At 40.6% G+C, this 23,590-nt stretch overlaps 1 protein-coding gene across 2 annotated transcripts in view; it reads left to right on the top strand.

Moving 5' to 3' along the window:
- The window catches only part of LOC122799721 (protein bicaudal C homolog 1-like), a 1,306,264-nt gene that overhangs the window by 840,859 nt on the left and 441,815 nt on the right, over positions 1-23,590 (top strand). The gene's annotated exons all lie outside the window — the stretch shown is intronic.

Genomic DNA, 23,590 nt, shown 5'->3' with positions numbered 1-23,590 from the left:
CCCATGAACTACCACATAGGCGGTAGTATACTTAACACTGAAAGTATGATAAGAGACCTTGGGACACAAGTGGACAGTAGTCTATCCTTTGATAATCACATCACCACAGTAGTCAGGAAATCCTTCTACGTGGCACACCTCATCACAAAAGGTTTCTCATCCAGAAAAAAAGAGGTCATTGTTCCCCTCTACTCATCACTCATTAGACCCATTATAGACTACAACGCCCCTTTTGGTATGTACCTCACAAGACATCTACAACAACTGGAAAGACCACAGAAATACAGGATTACCGGCCTCAAACAGATGCCCTATGCAGACCGTCTCAAAAAACTCAAGCTTTACTCCATCACATATCGCCTACTTAGAGGTGATCTCTGCCTAACATACAAAGCTATGTCAAACCCGGGCTGTTGGACATGCTCCACTTAAAGAAATCCCAATCCCTCTGAGCTACACGCTCTAGGGACCTAAACCTTGTCACCACAATAAACAGAACATGCCAGAGGGATAGATTCCTGTCCCAGAGACTTCCCATACTCTGGAATAAACTACCTATATGTATCAAACAAAGCTCCTCATTAGCACTCAAGAAAAATCTTGATGATTGGATGGGAAATAGGAAATTTACCCCGGGGATCACTTCTGTGGCTCTGCTCGACAGTGGCACAGGAAAATCATTTTCTTGGGTGGCAAAAGCCAGGGTACCTTTTTGGCTGGGCTTGTATAGGCCCTAGAGCCAATAGCCTAGTACCTACCTATGAACATATGAACTTGTGTGCAAAGCTTTTAACTTTATTTATTTATTTTACATTTGTTGACCGGGAGCGTCCGACTGGGCAGAAGCCCTTTTTCAGCAGAGGCCTGGGGAGAAAAGCTCCAAGGTTTACAACAATTTTAAAATTTTAAGAAAACATGCAATAATACAATAATGTTTAAAAGTCAAAAGAAATAACATCATATTACAAATTAAGTTAGAAATGCATAGTAAGTTACATGAAAAGCATAGGTATTTGGTTATTTAGGCTAGATGTTATGTGAAAATATGAACTGTACACTGTCTAGAAAGGTGAATACAGAGGAGGAATGGAAAGAAAAGTGTAGCAGTGAATAAAGGAAAAGGATGGAATAGGTTGTAAAGGATAGAAGAGGATTCTAAGAGTGAATCAGTAATGAGAGAGGAGAAAGAAGGAATATTAGATGGATATATTCAGGGAGGGTGAGAACAGTGGCAGGTCCATTGCAATTTAAAGTACTCTTTTGAGGCCAATTTAAATTGTTTAGGATGTGTAAGAGTTCTGATTTCAAGAGGGAGTTTGTTCCATGCTATGGAAGGGCAATAGCTATATATATGTTGCAACCAGAGTTTGACTTGGGTTTATTGATACATAATCGAACTTGGGTTGAGCTCTGGAGATGTCTAGTAGGGGAATAGTGGGAGATGAGGGAGCATAGTGCAGGACAGAATGCTGGTCAGTATAGTATGGAGTGTATGATTTGGAGCTGAGAGAGGAGAAGCAGGTGAGGTATTTCAAGCCAATTTAAGTATTTTAGGGAGAGACAGTGGTGGGATTTATAGGTTTGTTGAGCTGCAAATCTAGCTATCTTATGGTAGGTTGACACAAGCCTAATAAGTAGGAAGGAGTTAAGATTTGTGAGAATTTGGGAGGAGTAGGTTATATTCTATGCAGAAGGGCCAGCTTGAAGGAGATTAGAGACTAAAGTGGTGACAGGGGAAAGTGTAGTTAGGCAGCATAGGATGGTGGTCTGTAGAATGACGTTGGTGATCAAGAAGAGGAGGAGGTATGTGAGGGCAGCACCAAGGCTCAAATGGTGGAAAGTGAAAAAGGGTGATTGTGAGGTGGAGTTCAGAGAAGAGTTAAGACAGGCACTGGGTGGCAGTGAAGAGTTACCGAACAGCTGGGTAACTACAGTAGAGCTAGTAAGGGAGACTGCTAGAAAGGTGCTTCGTGTGACATCCGGACACAGGAAGGAGGACAAGGAGACCTGGTGGTGGAATGAGGAAGTACAGGAGAGTATACAGAGAAAGAGGTTGGCGAAGAAGAAGTGGGATTGTCAGAGAGATGAAGAAAGTAGACAGGAGTATAAGGAGATGAGGTGCATGACAAAAAGAGAGGTGGTGAAGGCTAAGGATAAGGCATATGAAGAGTTGTATGAAAGGCTGGACACTAAGGAGGGAGTAAAGGACCTGTATCAATTGGCTAGACAGAGGGACCGAGCTAGGAAAGATGTGCAGCAGGTAAAGGTGATAAAGGATAATGAGGGAAACATACTCACAAATGAGGAGTGTGTGTTGAGCAGATGGAAAGAGTACTTTGAGGGGCTGATGAATGAAGAGAATGAGAGGGAGAGAAGGTTGGATGATGTGGGGATAGTAAATCATGAAGTGCAATGGATTAGCAAGGAGGAAGTAAGGATAGCTATGAAGAGGATGAAGAATCGAAAGTCTCTTGGTCCAGATGACATACCTGTGGAAGCATGGAGGTGTTTAGATGAAATGGCAGTGGAGTTTCTAACCAGATTGTTTAATGAAATCTTGGAAAGTAAGAGGATGCCTGAGGATTGGAGAAAAAGTGTTTTGATACCAATATTTAAGAATAAGAGTGATGTGCAGAGCTGTAGTAACTACAGAGGGATAAAACTGATCATTCACAGCATAAAATTATGGGAAAGAGTAGCAGAAGCTAGGTTAAGAAGGGAGGTGATGATTAGTGATCAGCAGTATGGTTTCATGCCAAGAAAGAGCACTACAGATGCAATGTTTACAGTTGATGGAGAAGTACAGAGAAGGTCAGAAGGAGTTGCATTGTGTCTTTGTGGACTTAGAGAAAGCATGCGACAGGGTGCCTAGAGAGGAGTTGTGGTACTGTATGAGGAAGTCGGGAGTGGCAGAAAAGTATGTAAGAGTGGTACAAGATATGTACAAGGGTAGTGTGACAGTAATGAGATCTGCAGTGGGAGTGACAGATGCATTTAAGGTGGAGGTGGGATTACATCAAGGATCAGCTCTGACCCCTTTCTTATTTGCAGTGGTGATGGATAGGTTAACAGACGAGATCAGACAGGCGTCCTTGTGGACTATGATGTTTGCAGATGACATTGTGATATTTAGTGAGAGTAGGGAACAGGTTTAGGAAACCGTGGAGAGGTGGAGATATGCTCTAGACAGGAGAGGAATGAAGGTCAGCAGGACTACGTCAGCATATATGTGTGTGAATGAGAGGGAGGATAGAGGAATGGTGAGGATGCAGGGAGTAGAGTTGCTGAAGGTGGATGAGTTTAAATTCTTGGGATCAACAGTTCAGAGTAATGGTGAGTGTGGAAGAGAGGTGAAGAAGAGAGTACAGGCAGGGTGGAGTGTATGGAGAAGAGTGTCAGGAGTGATTTGTGACAGATGAGTACCTGTAAGAGTGAAAGGGAAGGTCTACAAGAGGGTAGTGAGACCAGCTATGTTATATGGGTTGGAGACAGTGCCATTGACAAAATGGCAGGAGTTTGAGCTGGATGTGGCAGAGTTAAAGATGTTAGGATTTGCACTGGGTGCGACGAGGGTAGACAGGATTAGGAATAAGTATATTAGAGGGTCAGCCCAGGTTGGATGGTTTGGAGACAAAGTCAGAGAGGCAAGATTACGTTGGTTTGGACATGTGCTGAGGAGGGATGCTGAGTATATTGGGAAAAAGATGCTAAGGATGAAGCTACCAGGTAACAGGAAAAGAGGAAGGCCTAAGATAAGGTTTATGGATGTGGTGAGGGAGGACAGGCAGGTAGATGGTGTGACAGAGCAAGATGCAGAGGAAAGGAAGAAATGGAAACAGATAATCCACTGTGGAGACCCCTAACGGGAACAGCTGAAAGAAAAAGAAGGTTAAGCAGGGTAAAAGATAAGCATGTGTGAGAGAAATCCTAGCTTCAGAGGTGAGGAACGTTTTGTTTTTATGCAGAAGTCCTAGTTTCTGATGGGTTTTCCAGATACAATTATTTATGTGAAGGTCGAATTTTAGCTGACCATCAATGGTAACCCCAAGGAGTTTTGTGCTGGATTCGACTTCAAAATGTGTATTGTTAAGGGACATCATGGAGAAGGAGGAGTTGATGTGGTTGACTGATTTGGGGAGAAAGAGTAGTAGTTTTGTTTTTTAGGGTTGAGGATAAGTTGATTATTGGAGAGCCATGTCTAAACTGAGTTAAAGGAAGACTGGGTAGCAGATAAGAGTTCAGTGGGAGAGTTTGCAATGGTGATGACTGTAGAGTCATCAGCGTATTGGACTATGGAAGACTGTGGGCAGGAGGAATAGAGTAGTTTAGTGAAGATATTAAAAGTAGTGGTCCAAGTATGGATCTTCAAACTATCTGCACACAGCACCACCAAAAGATAGGTCTCCTCTACAGACACAGCCACTTCCTCAGCCCCTCTACCCGTCAAACCCTGGCATCCACCTTTCTGCTCCCCCCTGATGTATGGTGCCTCTCTGTTCACAAATGTCCACCTTGGCTTACAATCCAAACTTGAATCCTGCTACCACAAGATCTGCAAATTTGCAACCAATTCAAAAAACTCATCCCACTGCCACTCCCTCCTCACCCTCAGTTGGCTTGAACTCCCCAACTACCTCAGTTACCTACAACTCACCATTGCTCACAAGCTCATCTTTAAACCCACAAACTGCCCATATCTCACTACATCCTTAAAACCCTATATACCCAACCGCCAACTTATATCCACAAACCAAAATCTCCTTCAGGTCCACAAACCAGCACGACCTCCTGGCTACTTACTACTGTCCTACTCCTTAGCCAAGAAGTGGACCCCCCCCCCACCTTTGCAACCTTCCAAACCATACCAATTTCAAATCTCAGCTATTCTCTCATCTATTAGCCAAATGGGAATGCCCATGTCACACTCCAACATAAACCCCTCTCCACCCCATCTCTTTCTACCCTCCACTGAAATCATTACCATTTACCTATTCTGTTGCTTCATCTCAACCTAAAACAGTCTCGCCCTACCAGGGACTGAGTTTCTCTGTGCTGTCTAATGCACTATACTTTCCATAATCCAATTTTGTGGTACTCTCTCCATGCAAAATGGTCCACCTAACCTGCAAATGGCTAGTAGCTACTTATTTAATATTTACTTACAAAGAGCTTATTTGACAAAAATGTCTTTTTCTGCAAATGTTCAGTTTACCCAACCTCCAAAAAGGGCTAGTGACCTGTGTAAATGTTAACTCACTAAAAGCTTATTACATAATGCATTATATTTCTGTAAATGTTTTAATTGTTGTCTGCAAATCTTTGTTATTCTTTTGTAATATGTAACTTACAATATTTGGAGCTTTTCTCCCTGGGCCTCCACTGAAAATGGTCTCTTTATGGCCCAGTGGACTTCCCCAGTCATCAAACTTAAATAAATAAAACTTAATAAACCCTTGGCGGACACCCATTTTGACTGGAAGGGGAGTAGCTAGTGCAGAATGCCATCTCACTGACTGCAGTCTGTCGGTGAGATAGCTAGAGAACCATGCAACTGTATCTGAGGAGAAGTTGAGGTCAGACAGGTTGTTCAGTAGCAGGGAGTGAGAAACTGTGTCAAAAGCCTTTGAAAGGTCCAGGAATAGGTAGGAGATAGGTTTATGATTATCTCTAGCTAAAGAAATAGTGTTGAGGAAGGTTAGTAGAGCTGTGGTGGTACTATGTATGGGTCAGAAACCATGCTGTGTAGGTGTAAGTAGTTTTTCCTGCATGAGATATTGCATCACTTGTTTCTCTATACATTTCTCCAAGACTTTAGACAGAGGGGAGATGATAGCAATATGTCTAAAATTGGGGATTTCCGTGAAGTTACCTCCTTTATAAATAGGTCGTGTGTAGAATTGTTTCCAGATAGATGGGACTTTAGATTCAGAGATAGAGCGCTTGATTATGATAGCTACAGGCAGAGCAAGAGAGTGAGCTGCTATCTGGAGAAAGTATTATGGGATGTTATCAGAAAATAGCATGGTTTTAGCTTAGAGAGTAGAGTTGTGATGTAGGTTGTAGGAACAGGTTTAAGAGAGAGAGAAAGTGTTTGCAGAACTGGTAGTTGATGAAGGTTCAGAGCATTTGGAGGCATTGGTGTTGGAGAGGTTAGGGTTGGGGTTAAATAGCTTGGATATTGATTCTGTAAAGTATGTGTTGAAGATGTTGGCTGTGTTTTCTAGTGATTTATCTAGGCATGGGTTAGGAGAAGTGGGATTGCCTGGTGTAGTATTTGGTTTATAGCATTTCAGAATGTTTTTGGCTCCGATTTTAGAGTTGTTGGGGAGTTGTAGTAGAAATCTTTTTGGTCTTTACTGATGAGTTTAGTCTGAATTTGTAGTTCTCTATACTTTTGCAAATCTGCTGGGTGCTTTCTTTGTAGCCATGTTTTCCAGGCTCTATCTCTAGTTTTCATATGGATGTGGGTAGTTTTAGATAACCAGGAGGATATAATGGCTTTTATCCTTACTTTTCTGAGAGGGGCTAATGAGTTTAAGATGTTGAGGAAAGTTGAGTTGAAGGCTTGGACAGCTTCTTCGAATGGGAGCGAGGTTAGGAAGCTCCAATTCACTCTGGAGATGAGGGTTTTAAAAGTTTCTGGGTTGAAGTTGGAAAGTTTACTGCAGGTGATAAATCTGTGTGGTTTACTGAGATGGTGAGTATATCTGAGTATTGATATGGGTGAGTGATCACTCAAGGAGTCAGGGAATGTTTCAGGATTATGATATTTGGAGGGGTTTGAAACAAGTATCCAATCTATCAAGGTGCAAGGAGAACCAGAGTTATTTGTATGGGTTGGTTGAGAGATTAGTTGTGTGAATCCGTATAGGTTTATATGATGTGGAGAGTTTGGATTACTTAGGGTTTGCCAATTCATATTTGCATCCCCAAGGAGAATAGTTTCATTAGAGATGTTTTGAGAGAAATATGAGAGAATGTTTTCCAGCAGGGGGATGTTATCACCTGGTGGAATATAGATGGCTACGACAGTAATGGTAGTGTAGTCATTGAGCTTGAGGTTCACTGCCAGTACTTCTGCAGGAGTAAAGGATGGGATAGATTGCATAGGATGGGAGATGGTGAGGTTATTGCAGTAGACAATGGCAACACCACCTCCCTTCTTTTTGTGTCAATCTAGATGGCAACACCACCTCCCTTCTTTTTGTGATGATCTAGACGGATTATATTATAGCCACGGGAAGAATATCTGTATCTAGGTGTTGGGGCTTAAGCCAAGTTTCAGTTAGGGAAATTACATCTGGGGTATGATTAGATGTCCTTGCATGAAATTGGCTAACTTTGTTTAGGATGCGTCTGATATTGATAGATTAAAGAGAGATTGTTTGTTTGTATAGGTGAGTAGCCTAAGTTTGGAGAGGTGTTTAGTAGGGAGTAGTTTTAGAGATTGGTCCTGGATTTGGGTGTATGTCTCCTGATTTGAGCAGGATAGTAGGGTAGTAGTGCAATTTAGCTTTTAGTGAGTAGTATTTATTATACTTTGTTTTCTTCTTAGTTATTAGGGAGTGGGAGGGAGGGATTTCTATTTTAGAGAGTTGGGTATTGATGGGAAAGATAGATGCAGAGATAGTTACAGATTGATGTGAGTAGGAGAAACCATAGGCATGTGAGTAGGAGAAACCATAGGTATGTGAGTAGGTAGGATCTTTATGAAAAGGGGATAAAGGTCTGGAAGGTGATGTCTATAAGATGATTTATTTCCAGAGTTATGGATAAATTAAAAATAATTAGGGAAGAGATCCAGATTAGGGACACTTTTTAAATGTTTGCACTAGTAACTTAGAATTTCACAAACTTTCCAGTTCTAGGAGAGAGATGGAACAGGAGATTAAGAAAAAAATGTATAGGCATCCCTCCAATGTCTGAATTGAGAGGTTGTGTGTATCTTGTAAAGCTAGCATATGCTTGCATATCATCGATTCTCACCTGTCATAGTACATTGCGAGTGCACCGTAATGATAAAACTGTAAGTCGTTTCTGAATTTATAACTAGGATGATTTTCTTCATTTAGATTACTGTTGCAATGCTGTCACCTACTGGGCATTCAGCCACAGTGTTCCCATATGTGAGCTGAATTTCAAAAGCTCAGAACCTTTCCCTGTCAACATAGCTGAACTTGCAATAAACAACTGTATTGTGGATTTTGGCAAGGAGCGAATCCAATACTGTTGGTGCAAAGGTGATAGTGCGGTCAAGAGGAGAGTGAGGTAGTACAAGTACTGAGCATGGGGGCAGTGTTGGCTTATTAATGAAGTAGGTAAAGTGCATTCTCGATGGCCGATAGAGTTGGGGAGTGAATGAAAAGAGTTTTAGGAACAAGGCAAAGAAGTAGAACTTCTGCACCTTCTTTTACAGGGAGCAGTTTAACTTGCTGGAGAGCAACAAAGTAGTGTTCGATTGTAGGAGAGAACAGGGTGAATCTCCACGTTTTTTGCTATGTGTTTGGAGTTATTTTCATTTTTTCATTGAGGCATGGAGAAGCAATGGTACTGCATATTCTAATTGCAGTTGCAGGATGCTTTATAATAGCGATAATTTGGACATCCACCAAGGTTCCAGAGCTTCAGAGAGGACCCATAGCTAGCAGAGAAGTAGAGTACCTTGTTTGCAGCTGCCTTAAATGGGAGCACTGTGGGCTGTTTTTCTATTTATTTTATTTTATTTTATTTTAAGCAAATAAATGTCACATATCTTTATTTAAGACAATAAATAAGAAATAAAATGATTAGATGAGTGGCCGAAATAATTCCTGTTATAAACAGCTGTGGCACTCTGTGGGTGAGGTAATTGCCAGAACAGAAAGCTTGTGAGTATTAAACAGTAAAAGGATTGTTTCTGCCTCCATAGGTTAGGATAGGTTTTTCATGGCAGTCAAAAAACAACAGCCGCAGTTGTGGAAGCATGAGGTGAAGTTTTTTTTGTTTTATATAATCCTGGTGGCCTTCTAGAAATCATTAGTTGACGGCTTTGCTGGGCGACTGGGTGAAGGATTGCAGTCAAATACACTAAGCAGTTTGCTTCCACTTGTCTATGCAATGTGGCTCCCTCTCCTGTTACAGCATTCATCCTGGTGCAGGTTAGTACTCACCTCCAATGCTTTATGCACCTTAGTACTCACTTCAAATCCTTTATGCTCCTTAGTACTCACCTCCAACCCTTTATGCACCTTAGTACTCACCTCCAACCTTTTATGCACCTTACTACTCACCTTCAATCCTTTAGGCACCTTAGTACTCACCTCCAACCCTTTATGCACTGTAGTACTCACCTCCAACCCTTTATGAACCTTAGTACTCACCTCCAACCCTTTATGAACCTTAGTACTCACCTCCAACCTTCTATGCACCTTAGTACTGACCTCCAAATCTCTATGCACCTTTGTACTCACCCTCAACTCTTTATGCACCTTAGTAATCACCTCCAGTCCTTTATGCACCTTAGTACTCATCTCCAACCCTTTATACACATTAGTAATCACCTCCAGTCCTTTATGCACCTTGGTACTCACCTCCAATCCTTTATGCACCATAGTATTCACCTCCAATCCTTTATGCACCTTAGTACTCACCTCCAATTTTTTATGCACCATAGTACTCACCTCCAATCCTTTATGCACCGTAGTACTCACCTCCAGTCCTTTATGCACCTTAGTACTCACCTCCAACCCTCTGTGTACATAAGTACTCACCCCCAACCCTTTATGCACCTTAGTAATCACCTCCAGTCCTTTATACACCTTAGTACTCACCTCCAATTCTTTATGAACCTTAGTAATCACCTCCAGTCCTTTATACACCTTAGTACTCACCTCCAATCCTTTATGCACTTTCTGTGATAGCTGTCAACTTCTTTGCACAAGAGTTACGGAAAAAAACAAAAATAATGGGGGCACAAATGCTCAAAATTAAGGACAATTTTAAATGTTATTCTAATTCACTTAAAAAGTTAACAGAATAGTAGGGTCTACATCAGCACAAATTTTCTAAATGATAAGACGACTCAGTTATTTTTTCACCTGATGTTTTGTACTCCTCATTATTTTTTTGGCGTAACTTAGTATAATTATAGGTCCATCATTTTAGTTATATCATCACAAAATTACATCATATTGCATTGTTGTGCCAAAACAGGATGGGATGTTGGGGTAATGGTTAAGGTGTTTACCTTACAGACACAAGGTACAGGGTTTGAGTCTTACATAGGATAACTGGCTAGGCTTAAAATGGCCACAAGGCAGTTAGCCTAGTACTAATCCATGAACATTGTATTGTCCAGCATTATATAACACATCTTTCTTTCTTATGCATTTTGTACTTTCATCTTCCACAAGTCTGCATTGTTTTATAACTCTAATAAGTGTAATCATTACTTGTACATTGTATATTTTTTTACTGGAGCTTTTCTCCCTGGATCTCTGCTGAAAAAGGGTCTTTTTAGACCCAGTCAGATTAACCCGGTGAATAAATAAATAAGAAGCTTAAAACTCTAATGTCTGACATTATTGACTGACTATACTCCTCAGTGATTTACCAGAAAATCAAATTTTATGAGAGGAATGCTTTCTGCAGATTTGGTTCCCTCCTTTCAGCCTGTTCAGAGATGTCATGCTGTCTCAAAGGTGCAGGCTTTAGCACAGAAGATTTGACCTCCTGCAGGGAAGGGTTCAGATTTCCTTTGACATACAATATTCCACAAGCAGCATCAGAGATTTTACAGCTTTTTCAAGACAGAACAAAAGGCTAAGCCAAATTTATTTATTTATATATTTTTTATTTTCGATAACAGGAAAGTCCAATTGGACAAAGCCCATTTTCAGCTGGGGCCTGGTGAGAAAAGCTCCACAAAGTTACATACATTGGTAACACAGAAATTCTGGTGGAACATTACATAAAATAGTCCAAGCAGTAAATACAACATAAAATGACACTAGCAGCACCATACACATATATACAAAGGTCATCCTGACTTCTGACAGCATAGGTACAAAGGTAGTAAAGAAGAAATGCGTAAGTAAAGTGGCATTAGTTTAACACCCATAAATGATAGAAATGCTGGTTCTGCATCAATGACCATTTACAGAAAATGTCAGCAAGGTGTATGTAGTCTATTATTATTATAGAAAAGTAAATATTAAATATTTAAGGATAAAAAAGATTTATGAAGATGAAAAAGAGAAAGAAGGGATGAATGGATAAAATAGGAGGAGAGACCAATATTTTAACCTTATGGAAGTTCAATACGGAGACGTATTTTTTGAAATGAAAATAATGTTTCCTTTATAGTAGACGTGTAACGAGACTGGCCAGGAGTGCAGCAGGAACAGAGCCAGATATTATGTAGGTACTGTTTAAGCTGAGTTTTGAAACTTTTTAGTTTACCTGTCAGTTTGAGTTGGAGGGGGACAGAATTCCAGAGGTCTGTGACATAAAAGCATGACTGTCCTGCAGTACTGTTTGATTTAGTAGTAGTTAGAAGCGATTTATTGTTTGAGCGTTAAGTCACTCACTGATGAGTGGTGTTTGGGTGGTTTGTATTGCAGGACATTTTTCTGGCTTGTAGATTACGTTGTGTTTTGTGACCATTTGTTTTTAGGTCAGGTAAAGTGATACCTCTAGAACTGGTTTAGCTCTTTTTAAGACCAAACAGTACTGAGTTCTGTTGGTACCAAATTTAGCAACTTTGTTATAACATGTCTCTAATTCCATTTTGTGGGTATTGTTCAGATTTGTAAGAATGGCGATGCATAACAGAGATGGAAGTCGGTAAGTTATTTCAACAGTTTTTTTCTAGCAGTGTCTGTGAGACACTGCTTAACCCTGTAAAGGGAGCCAAGTTTCTTATGTGCTTTTTAATGGCTTACAGTAGATGCTGCCTGAATTTGAGTTTATCATCTGTTATGGCTCCCAATATTTTGTTGTGTGTTACAGTTTCTACTTCAGAATTATGAGGTGAGATTATGTGAAAAGTGCATACCTCTCAAAACTCTTAAGTAAGAAATCTAGACAAAGCCATAAATAATGGGTGGACAAAGGGTCAAAAATAGGATCAATTTGTAAATATCGCTCTTATAAACTTAGAAAGTTGAAGAATACCAGGTTTTGCATTAGCATGAATTTCCTGAAGGGTATGAAGTCTGAAAATTAAACGTCTGTCATTATTTTCTGATTTCAATCGTCAGTGATTTGCCAGAAAAACAAAAATTTCATGAGGAACAGATCCAAAAATAAGTGACAAATCTGGAATTCTGTGAAAATCTGGACAGTTGAGAGCTATGGAAATGTGTGTTTTTGATCTCGGTATCGCTTAAGAGTTAAAAGCAGGTGTTGCTTAGCCAGGATTCTACAGATGAGAAGGAGTCTTGGGTAATTTCTTATATTTTTGATAAGGTTGGGGCTGAGCAGGTAAGTGTTGAATCATCTGCATATTGTATTATGGTGGCATGTTTAGTGGTGATATGATGACTGTTAATGAAAATGTTAAAAAAGAGTGGGCCAAATATTGACCCTTGTGGTACTCCACTTGAGACCGTTAGGAAGAGAAGGGTAAAAAGCCTTGCTGGAATTCTACAAAGGGCCCTGATAATATCCTTAGATGGCTTCTGAACAGTCTAAAATATGACTTTTCAGGACCCCTGGAGTAATTATTTAACTATTGTCTTAAAATAAGCTTTGTGCCATGTGACTGAAGGATTAGGTTCATAGGTTCATAGGCTGGTACTAGGCTATCTGCCTGAAGGCATTTATAAGCCTAGCCAGAATGTGTTGGCTTTCGCCACCCCCTTAGATTAGTTCCATGTGCCTCTGTCCAGCAGAGCCACTGAAGTGATCCCCAAGGTAAACTTTCTGTTTCCCATCCACTCATCAAGGTTTCTTTTGAAGAGTGTTAGCAAGGAGCTCTATCTAATGTAGATTGGGATATTGTTCCAAAGCATGGGAAGTCTCTGGGACAGGAATATATCCCCCCAGCACGTCCTATTTATTGTTGTGGTGAGGTTTAGATCCCTAGAGCATGTGGCTCGAGGGGATAAGTTTTTTTTTAGGTGGAGCATGTCCATCAATTCTGGGTTGGACATGGCCTTGTATGTCAGGCAGAGATCACCTCCGAGTAGGCGGTATGCAACTGAGTACAACTGGAGTTTCTTCAGTCGAGCTGCATATGGCATCTGTTTGAGACCAGTGATCCTCTTGGTGAGGTACTTCTGTGGTCTTTCCAGCTGTTGCAGGTGTCTTGTAAGGTACATCCCAAATGGGGCGTTGTACTCTATGATGGGTTTGATGAGTGATGAGTATAGGGGCACAATGACCTCTTTTGATTTGGATGCGAACCCTTTTGTGATTAGGTGGGCCACGTAGAAGGATTTTCTAACCACTTTGGCAATGTGATTATCAAAGGTGAGATTACTGTCTACTTGGGTCCCCAGATCCCTTATTACGTCTTCCGCATTTAGGGGACTACCACCTATGTGGTAGTTTGTGGGTACATTGTTTTTTCCAAAGGGGATGACTGTGCACTTTTTGGCATTTAGCTTGAGGCCATGATTTTGACACCAGGTGTCCGTCTCAGTGAGACCCTTTTAGTGGATGTCTGTGTCAGCCGGAGAGTCAATTATAGCCCCCAGTTTGCATCATCTGCGAACTTGGTCAGCCATAGTCCTCCTGTACTTGCCTGTACCTCTGAGAAGTATATGCCAAACAGGAGGGGTCCTAGGACTGAGCCCTGGGGAACGCCACTTGTAACCAGTTTAGAGTCGGACCTAGCTCCTGCAACTCTCACCATGTGGGTTCTGTCCGTGAGCCAGTTAGCATCCCATCTTGTGATGTAGGGGTTTATGTTCAGGCTGGTGAGCTTATCTATAATACCAGAATGGGGAATAGTGTCGAAGGCCTTAGTGAGGTCTAGGTAGGCTGTGTGTACCACCTTTCCCTCATCTATAGCCTTGGTAACGGTCTCAAAGAAGTCCACAAGGTTTAGGAGGCATGATCTGCCCTTAACAAAGCCAAACTGGGTAGGGTCCAGTGTTTGGAAGTTCCCAATATCTCTGTTAATGAGTTTCATGATGATGCACTCCATAGCCTTGCAGACCAAGCTAGTCAGGCTTATAGGGCGATAGTTCCCAGAGTCTGGTGTGGCTCCACCTTTGTGGAGTGGAATAACCATTGCTGTGCGCCACTCTATGGGTATGTAGCCTGTGGAGAGGCTGAGTTTGAACAGTGTGTTTAGGTGAAGGGTTAGTTCGTCTTTGAGCTCATGTTGGACGCAGCCTGGAACACTGTCCGGTCCCATTGATGCTGTGTTTTTGGCTTTGGAGAGGGCTGTTTTAACCTGAGTGTCTGTGATTTCAGGGACTCTACATTCTTCTGGTATGGTTATGGGCCCTTTTGGGGGTGAGAGGGGGGAGAAGTTTGCGCTGAACCTGTCTGCCAGGATGTTGGCGGTATCGGTTGGTTCGGTGTATTTTGTGCCATTCTGCACTAACTCTGAGCAGATCTGAGCATTGCCACTTAGATTCTTGACATAGCTAAAGAATGCCTTGTGGTTATCTTTGGAGTCCTTGACAATTTTTCTTTCAAAGCTTACCTTGGATGATTTTATGAGGGATCATAGTTTCTTGCTGATACTGATCAGGGATGTCTTCCCTTCTTGGGATTTTACTCTTTTCTGTACTAGTTTCCTCCTTCTATTGTATAGATGGTTTATGGCAGGTGTCCACCAGACTGGTTTCCTTTTCTTGGAGGAGTGAGTCTTGGTTTTGCTTGGGATGGCACGATCCATGCATTCTTGTAGCTGCTCGTAGAATGCATTAGTAAAGGATTTTGCAGCTTGGACAGTGTTATCCTTCAGCATGGGGGCTTTGAAACTTTCCACCTCGGTCTTAAGTAATGTGAAGTTTGCTTTTGAAAAGTTTTTCACAATGGTTTTGGATATCCAAAGTGATTTGTTTATGGTCAGATCTAACCAGCGAGGGGTTGACCTCTGGTGTGGAACACCGGTCTCCCATGTTGGTGATGACCAGGTCCAATATGTTGTCACCTCTGGTGGGAGTGTTGACCAGTTGAACCAGGGCATTTGAGTTTATAAATTCTAGGAAAAGTTGGGCAAGGGAGTTAGTACTTGAGTAGTTCTCCCAGTTAATGTTTGGGTAATTGAAATCACCCAATATTAGGGTGTTTGGTAGTACCTTTATGTTTCCCAGTTTTTCCAGAAACACGGAATGGGGGTCCTGGGACATGGTGGTTGATCTGTAGCAAGCTACAATTTGAATTGCAGTTTTGCCCATTGTTAGTTGCACGTGGATGATTTCTGAAGCATCGTTCTGTGCCACTAATCTGGAGGTGTGGGTATCCTTGATGAATATGGATATGCCCCCGCCTTTTGTATTTCGGTTTGCGTTCTGTGGCTGAAACATATGGTATGAGTTGTAGCCTGGTAGTGCTGGGGTGCTCTCTGGAGCCTTAAACCAGGTTTCTGTTACTGCACATATATTGATTTTCTCCATACTGAGGAGTGCCTCGACTGCGTGCATTTTGAGGTTTAGACTTCTGGCACTGAGTAGCATTACCCTCAGTTTTTTGTTACTTGTGCTATTTACAGCAGTGGGTTTGTCTTTTGAGCCTTGCCTAAAAAAAGGCAGTATGGGGGTGGCAAGAGCCTTGGCCAGTATTTGAAAGCCTAAGGGTGACAGGTGCAAGCCATCTCTAGCGAAGCAGCGTGGCTTGTCAAGCATGTCATCCCAGGTGGACAGACACTGGATCCCCTTTGAATGACACCAGAAACTTATCCAATTGTTGAAATTGAGATTTTTTTCTTTATACCGTGGTACCATTCTTGGTGAGAGCAGGATGCTACTCAGGGTCAGGGTCATACCGGCCTGGGCTATGTGATCAGAGAGCTCTTCCATGTTTCTCTTCATGTAGTCCAGGGAGGTAAGGCTCAGGTCATTCACACCAACATGGACAATGACAGAGTCATATTTGTACTTGTTCTGGAGTGACCTGAATGCTTGTGTTATGTGGCGGATCCTGGCACCCGACAGGCAGTTAACAGTAACCTTCTCCTTATTCAGCCTAGTGAGTGGCACGTCAGTGTGCCTGACTATAGAGTCACCTATTACTAGTATGTTGGGTATGTTATTTTGCCTTAAGGGCTGTGATTGCATGGCACACTGGTTTTGTGAAGTATGTGTTTCATGGTTTGTGTTGGGGGGGGGGGTGGAGGTTGCTTGACTGTTTGCTTTTTAGGTCTCTGTTGGTTTTGCAGAATTTTATTTAGAGCCTCTGAGTATGTTTTCATGTATTTATGTGTGTTTTTTGCCGGTGCTGGTTTACTGGGTCTATGTAAGACTGGTGGTGTGATGCAAGTATTTCCCTTCTCCTCTTGACTGTCTGATTCAATCTTGGGTTGAGAGAGCTTAGCCTCTAGAGTGGTTGTATAACTGCATCTCTCGCATGTAATAGTGTTTGGTGGTAGGAGGAGGGGGTTGTCTGTGTACATGAGGCAGTTGTAACATTGCCTCAAAATGCCCAGATTCACCAGTTGGACTGGAGAGTACACCTGAAACTGCCCTTTGGACATGCCTGGATCGGTACAGTGAACTGTTTTACTGGATGGCTTCTAAGGTCGAATAGAGAGCCTTGTCCTTCTGTACAATACAGGAGGGTCTAGTGCTAGGGTTTATAAGTGCTTGCTAGAAGTTTTGAACAAATGCCTGGCTGAGAAATGAATGGCTTGAGTGCTTAAGTTGAAAGTTTGTCTAGTTCCAAGGGAAAAATTGAAGAGGAGACTTTGTAGAGCCAGGGATACTTTTACCCTAGCTAACAGGCACTGCCAGGCACTCAAAACCGGGCAAATACAGTATTTATAGCAGGGAAGTGAAAGAGATAGAAATTAGCCCAAAATGGCCAATAAACTACTAATTTCTGGGTTGAAACCACTCCTCCAGGGGCAAATAGGCTGCTCAAAGCTCCCCTCTCTCACAGGTGAACAGAGAAACTTCCTTCTATCCAAGTAAGGTATGGGCAAACACAGAGATTTGTAACACAGCCCTGAATTCAGCACTAACCTGAAAACTGGACTATACTAGCTTAGAAAGGCGGGAAGCAAGTATATATATATATATATATATATATATATATATATATATATATATATATATATATTTATTTTTTTTTTTTTTTCAGAAAATAAAGCAGATATACTCAAAAAAACAGTTTAAAAGCACAGAAAAGGATATTTATTGTTATATATCGCAGATCAGAGTTGTAGTCAATGCCCCCAGTAATAAAGTAGGAAGAAACACAAATACAGTAACAGCAGATTAATAAAGTGCAATTTCTTATATATATATATATATATATATATATATATATATATATATATATATATATACACACACAATAGAAAATGAACAAACTGACTTAAACAAGTTACCCAATTAACCAGAAAAAAGCTCAAAACTGAGCCCTGTTCAGCAGTCTTCACTCAGACAAGTTCTAACTGCACACCCCTGCTTACTAGGGTGCAGGGGAACCTTCTCCAAAAAAGATAGCCTGGATCAGTGCTTAAGTTATACAAACAAAGCTAGATTCAGCAGGCCTGAATCTGGTCTATGCTACAGCAACAAGGCGCACCAATTTCAGAAAGAAACAGTTCAAATAAGCAGTCACAATAAGCCTGTGACTAGAAATTCCCAGCTCAGAAGGGCAGAAACCAACCTCTCTTCCCACAAGAGTGCAGACCACAAACCTTCTTAATGTAGAATAACTGGCCTGAAGCCCAAGTGCTTAAGCCAGAACTAATACACTTTTAGAATAGCAGACACTGGGCCTTCAATCAGCAATTACCAGCTTAGAAGAATATAAGCTACCTGTCCTGCCACAAATGTGCAGACCACAAACCTTTTTAATGTAAAACAGCCTGTATGAAGCCCAAGTGTTTAAACCAAAAGACTTAGAATAACAGTTACAATTTAATCAGGCTATGACCAAGCAGTAATAAATGCAGCAGAATAAATACAATTTAATACTTTTAAGAAAAGCAAAATAAAGTAGGAAGAAATACAAATACAGTAAAAGCAAATGAATAAAGTGCAAACATTTTTTTAAGTGCAGGAAGAGAGGAAGAAAGAACCTAAGTGAGCTGGCCTTCTCAAATCTTTTCTCTGTATTAAGTAGAGTGAATACTAGACTCAGAATATGATCTAACTGTACTCGTTAAGTGAACAAATGAGATGGACCCAGGAGGAGTGTTCAAATACAGACTTACAGGAGGGGCGGGCAATTCCAGAGCCACCAACACTAATACCAACACAGGAACAGGGAGGGAGAGTGGGGAACTAACTGCAGAGAGACACACAGCACACTGTTCAGAAACACACAATTAGGAAACAGAAAAAATGAAAATACAGTACTTTTAAAACTGCAAGTTTGTACTTAACAGAAAACTAAAATTCACTACTGCAAGTTCCACTTAGCTTCAGCTTATAATGCAGATGTTTGTAGCCAAGCAAGTCTCTCAGTAGTTGAGCATAAAATGATTTCTCAAACTTTGTGGCTAGCACTTAAAGTACAGAGGAATCCCTCTGGGCTATTAAATATCAGATAACAAAGAAGTGATAACACCATCCGCTCTTATAGCAAAATAACTGCAGAGAAACACACAGCACACTGTTCAGAAACACACAATTACGAAACAGAAAAAATGAAAATACAGTACATTTAAAACTGCAAGTTTGTACTTAACAGAAGACTAAAATTCACTACTGCAAGTTTCACTTAGCTTCAGCTTGTAATGCAGATGTTTGTATCCAAGCAAGTCTCTCAGGAGTTGAGCATAAAAACAACAGTTTTTTTACTGTTGCAAAACATTGCAACAGTAATCCCCCTTCATAAGTGAGGACAGTCAACAGATCCTGGAAACTACTAACCCATTACTCTGACTAGTCTTATTTGCAATGTCATGGAAAGAATTATCATGGAAATTATCAACAAGGACATACTAGACCTCCAGATACTGGAACCATCCCAGTTTGGCTTTGTCAAAGGATGGTCATGCTTACGGAATCTGGTGAACTTCTTTGAAAAGGTCACTAAGCAATGGATGAGGGGAAAGCATTGCATACTGCCTACCTAGATCTCACTAAAGCATTTGATAGAATACCCCACTCAGGCATTGTTAATAAACTTGTGACACTAGGTATAAACCCTTTTGTAACACATTGGATAGCTAGCTGTCTCACTGATGGGACCTAGGAGGTTAAAATCAGTGAGGCCACCTCCACAAAGAGGCTGGTCACAAGTGAAATCCCACAAGGGATCTGTACTAGGCCCCCTCCTCTTTGGCATCTGTTTCACAGATGGCAAAGTCAATGTCAATGGCCTCTGGCTAACCAAGTTAGCAGATGATTACAAATTGGAACCAGGAGAGTGATAACTGAATGAGGCCAAGGGAAATGAGTTCTATTTGGTGGGAAACTATATAAAACATTTAGAATAGGTTAAGGAAGAGAAAGGAAACTAAAGTGCTCAATATTTAGACCACTGTTGCAGTAGTCTAAGCTGTTTGGGTCTTATCCCAGGAACCGTCCAGCTTTCAAAGCTTAATAGTACCTTCCACATGCTGTAACTGTCACTGGCTCAAGGGAAGCTGCAATAGAAGGTCAGTTTAAATAGACTTTTTGCCACCAAGTGCACCCCTTTGGCAGCCCCCCCCCATGGAACTGTTGGTCAGTTACTGATCCTTCACAACTTGGCAGATAAGTCCCCATTGGGGAAACCTTCTACCAAAATGTATTTGACTGAAGGAAGTTTGTGTTTTCCTGACTAAATGCTGTGTTTACTTCGAAACCAAATGTTTTTACAGACTGTCAATGCTTTTTAAGGAAGTTTGTGGGTAAATTCTTTTGTGAACTGTTAGTGTACAAAAGTATGTTTTTTGACAGAGTCTTCCCACTGGTTGTATAGATTTATGATTTGGGGGTGGGATATTGACCTTGTACAGGACTATCAGTGGTTTACTTATCAAATACCACTTCTTCTCTCCTTTACTTTCGCTGACTTGTGCAGGCTCCTCTATCCACCTTCAAGTCTCATTCTCAACTTACCTATGGAGCAGCTACCAGTTTCCCTGGTTTTACCTTCCCCTGTCTATAAAAAAGGGAGTTAAGTGTTCCTGGATGTCAGGCCGGCTCATATCTTCAGCATCTGGTGGGTGATTTCTGTTGTGGTAGCTAAGTTCCTCAAACCACTAGTCTTCTTCCTAAGTTCCTCTGATATTGCAACTTCAGCCACCCAGGACCGGGAGATATCCACACACCCAGGAATTGGATATATCAACATACCCAGGACTGGGCCATATCCACGTTCTCTGTGGCAGTACAGATACCCTTGGCAGACAAGGCAGAACCACTCCTGTCAGACTCAGGGGAAGGGACAGGTGTAGATCCTTCACTCAGTCAAGATAGGGATCTTGAACATACCTCTCAACTCTCCAGATTTTTGCAGAATGTCCAGAGTTTTGCCTCATATTTTTGGTCCTTTCCTCTTAAAATGTGAGGTTTTCTAGCAAATTATTGAGATTTGAAGTCATTAAATAATACTAAATAATGGCAGACATTTAAGTTTTAGACTTCATAACCTCCAGAAAATACTTAATTCAAAACCTGTTATACTATGGACTTTAAAAGTTTATAGGAGCAACTTTTAACATCTTTCCCTATTTTTGGGCCTTTTTTCTTGTTTTTTTTTAAAACAAAAAACACCTTTATTAAATTATCACGTATGGCATATGCAATCATACATTTATATGAAAGAAAACAAACCATACTGACATAATTTTAGTCACAAACATTATACATCCAGAGGTTTATAGCTGCAAACATTATACCTTCAGAGGTTTATAGTAGGTACTCAGCTAGCTGCCCTTGTGGACAATTTGTTAAGCCTAGCCAATTGCCCTTAATGAGGATCAAGCCCAGTATCTTTTGTCTTTAAGGTAAATACCTTAACCCCTATGCCAGTCTCAACTCACTATAGGCAGTCATATACATTACAAACCATATTGACATAATTTTAGCTGCAAACATTATACATCACTTATAATCTATCCAATCATTTTCAATCAAACATTACATAGCTCATTCAAATCCTGTTTTCTTTTAAACCTCATACCTGCCCTCCATGTATTGTTCCCACAATTCCCATTTTTTCTATGTAATTTGTTCCTACACTTTTCCCAATTCCAGTTGTTTTATCTCTGCTACTGTTTTCATTACCTCTAATAAAGCTGGTTTAGACTTTGATTTCCATTTTGTAATAATTGCTTTTTTGGCAGCCACAATAATTAGACTCAGCAAGGCCTTACTATGTCTCGGCAATTCCAATTCTGTATCATAGCTCAAAAAAATAATTTTCTTAGTTCCAGCAATTTGCTCACCTAGTATCTCTGACAGAGCAGTCTGCAGGGAATCCTTAAAGTCAGCCAATTCATTACCCTCTCTGAAAATATGTTCCCAATTACCTCTTTCTTTCCTTCCTATCACACCTCCAACATTTGCTGTCTACCTGAGGAAAAGCTCTCTGGAGTATACTTGGGGTATAAAAATATCTATGTAAACATTTCCAAGCACAAATCCTAAATCGTCTAGATTTTGTTGCATATTTGGGAGACATGCATATATTTGGGAGACATATCTATAACCCCCTATTCTTTCTTTGTGAATTACTTATCCAGTCTCCCTTCCCAGTCCTTTCTAACCTCTTCTGACTGATTGTTTTAGGTATCATGCAATATTTTGTATAGGCTACTCATTGTTTTTTCATTAGGGTCTCCATATTTCTTTCACTTTGCCTGTACTCTGATATCAATCCCAGTCTGACTACTCAGCTCTAACAACATGCATGACGATGATGGCCATCAGGTGTAGTAGAGATCTATGTTGGTGAGAACTCAGATTTTTCTGCAATAACTCAGTGCTATTCTCAACTCATTTTTGGTGTAATAAAGCAACTGATGTGGAACTAGCCTTCTTGTGCAATACTGATAAATGTTGGAATTCTGTGCAATAATGTACTGTCTTAGATTTGTAAAATGTTTTGGGTGTTATGTCTGTAATGGTTTGTTGTGATGGAGTAATGTCTGTTGTAATGCTTCTTGTGATGTTTTGCACATTGAGTCCAGAGAAACACAATTTCATTCAGTTTGCACTGCTGTATGAAGTCTGAATGACAATAAAGTTCACTTTGACTTTGACTTTGATAGAGAAGACAATCAGTAACCTGGAGTCCATATAAACTATTGGCCTCTTCCTGTTCTATTACCTTTCCCTCTCTAATTATTTGCTTCCAATACCTTGGTTCTGTTGCCAGTTTTCTCCAATAAATTCCAGCCTCCTCCTGCCTATTGACTGCATCCCTAATTGTAGTCATCCCTATCGGCAAAATCTCCTTTCACCATTCCCGTGTTGACTTCTGTGTTGGCTTATGTCTTAGAATACGTTCTGTTACTTTATGAATATAATACTCTGTATGGTTATTGTTGTTCATCTTAAGGATCTGCATCCAAAATCCCAGTTTCCCCTTGTTTCTTGAGTTCCCCCATTTCATCATCACCCCTTTCCACTTTGAGTTATAGGTTTCTGCTTCTGCTATGTATAGGAGCCATAACTGTGTAGTTCAAATGAGGTGACCCCAATCCGTCTTGTTCTATTGGAAGAATCAGCTTTTCCCATTTTACTCTTGCTGTATTCCCCTCAGAGATAAAATCCTTCAGCTCTTTATTAATTGCTATCCAAAACTTCTCCTCTGGTGGATAAAAATATGTCTGACGTGTATAAAACCAAAGGAACTAAAAACCTTTTAACTGCTTGATTTTTAACTATCCATATCCATATAACAGAGCTTTCAATTTGTCAGATTTTGTATTATCTTTTATTTACTCTCTTCCCACATAGCCTTAGCTGCTACACCAGAATCCTTTTTAATCCATACTCCTAAGTACTTCATTTTTGTCATGTTCCCATAAATATAGATATTGCTGAACTAATTCATGTATGGTATATAATTTATAGCTATTGTCTTTGTTTTAACTTTATTAATTTTGTATCCCAAAAAGATTTGAAACTGCCTCATAATGTTCCACAACACTGAAATGTCCTTTTCTGGTTTTATCAGATCTAAAATAATATCATTTGCAAATAGAGCTAGCTTTTCTTGACTACCCTACCAATTATATCCTTGAATTTCTGAGTCTCTTATTTTCTTTGCCAGTGGTTCTAATTATAGTGCAAATAACAAAGGGGAAAAAGGACACCCCTGCCTGGTTTATCTGCTCAAACAGAAATTATTAGAAAGGAGCCCACCCACTTCAATTTTCGCCTCCGATCCCTCATATATTCATTATTTCTGGCTTTGTCCACATTTCTCTTGTTGAGAAGTTGAGAGGTATGATCCTGAATGTGGCATGAGTTTGCCATGGGCCAGTCAGTTGCCATATATCTTCCAAGGAAAGGCGAACACAGTAAGAAAATCTTGCCTT

Source organism: Protopterus annectens, chromosome 4.part0 (genome assembly GCF_019279795.1).
Source record: "Protopterus annectens isolate FY-2018-M chromosome 4.part0, PAN1.0, whole genome shotgun sequence".
NCBI classification, from domain to species: Eukaryota; Metazoa; Chordata; order Ceratodontiformes; family Protopteridae; genus Protopterus; species Protopterus annectens.
The sequence above is the reverse complement of the archived record's forward strand: the minus strand, read 5'-3'. Positions and strand labels throughout refer to the sequence as shown.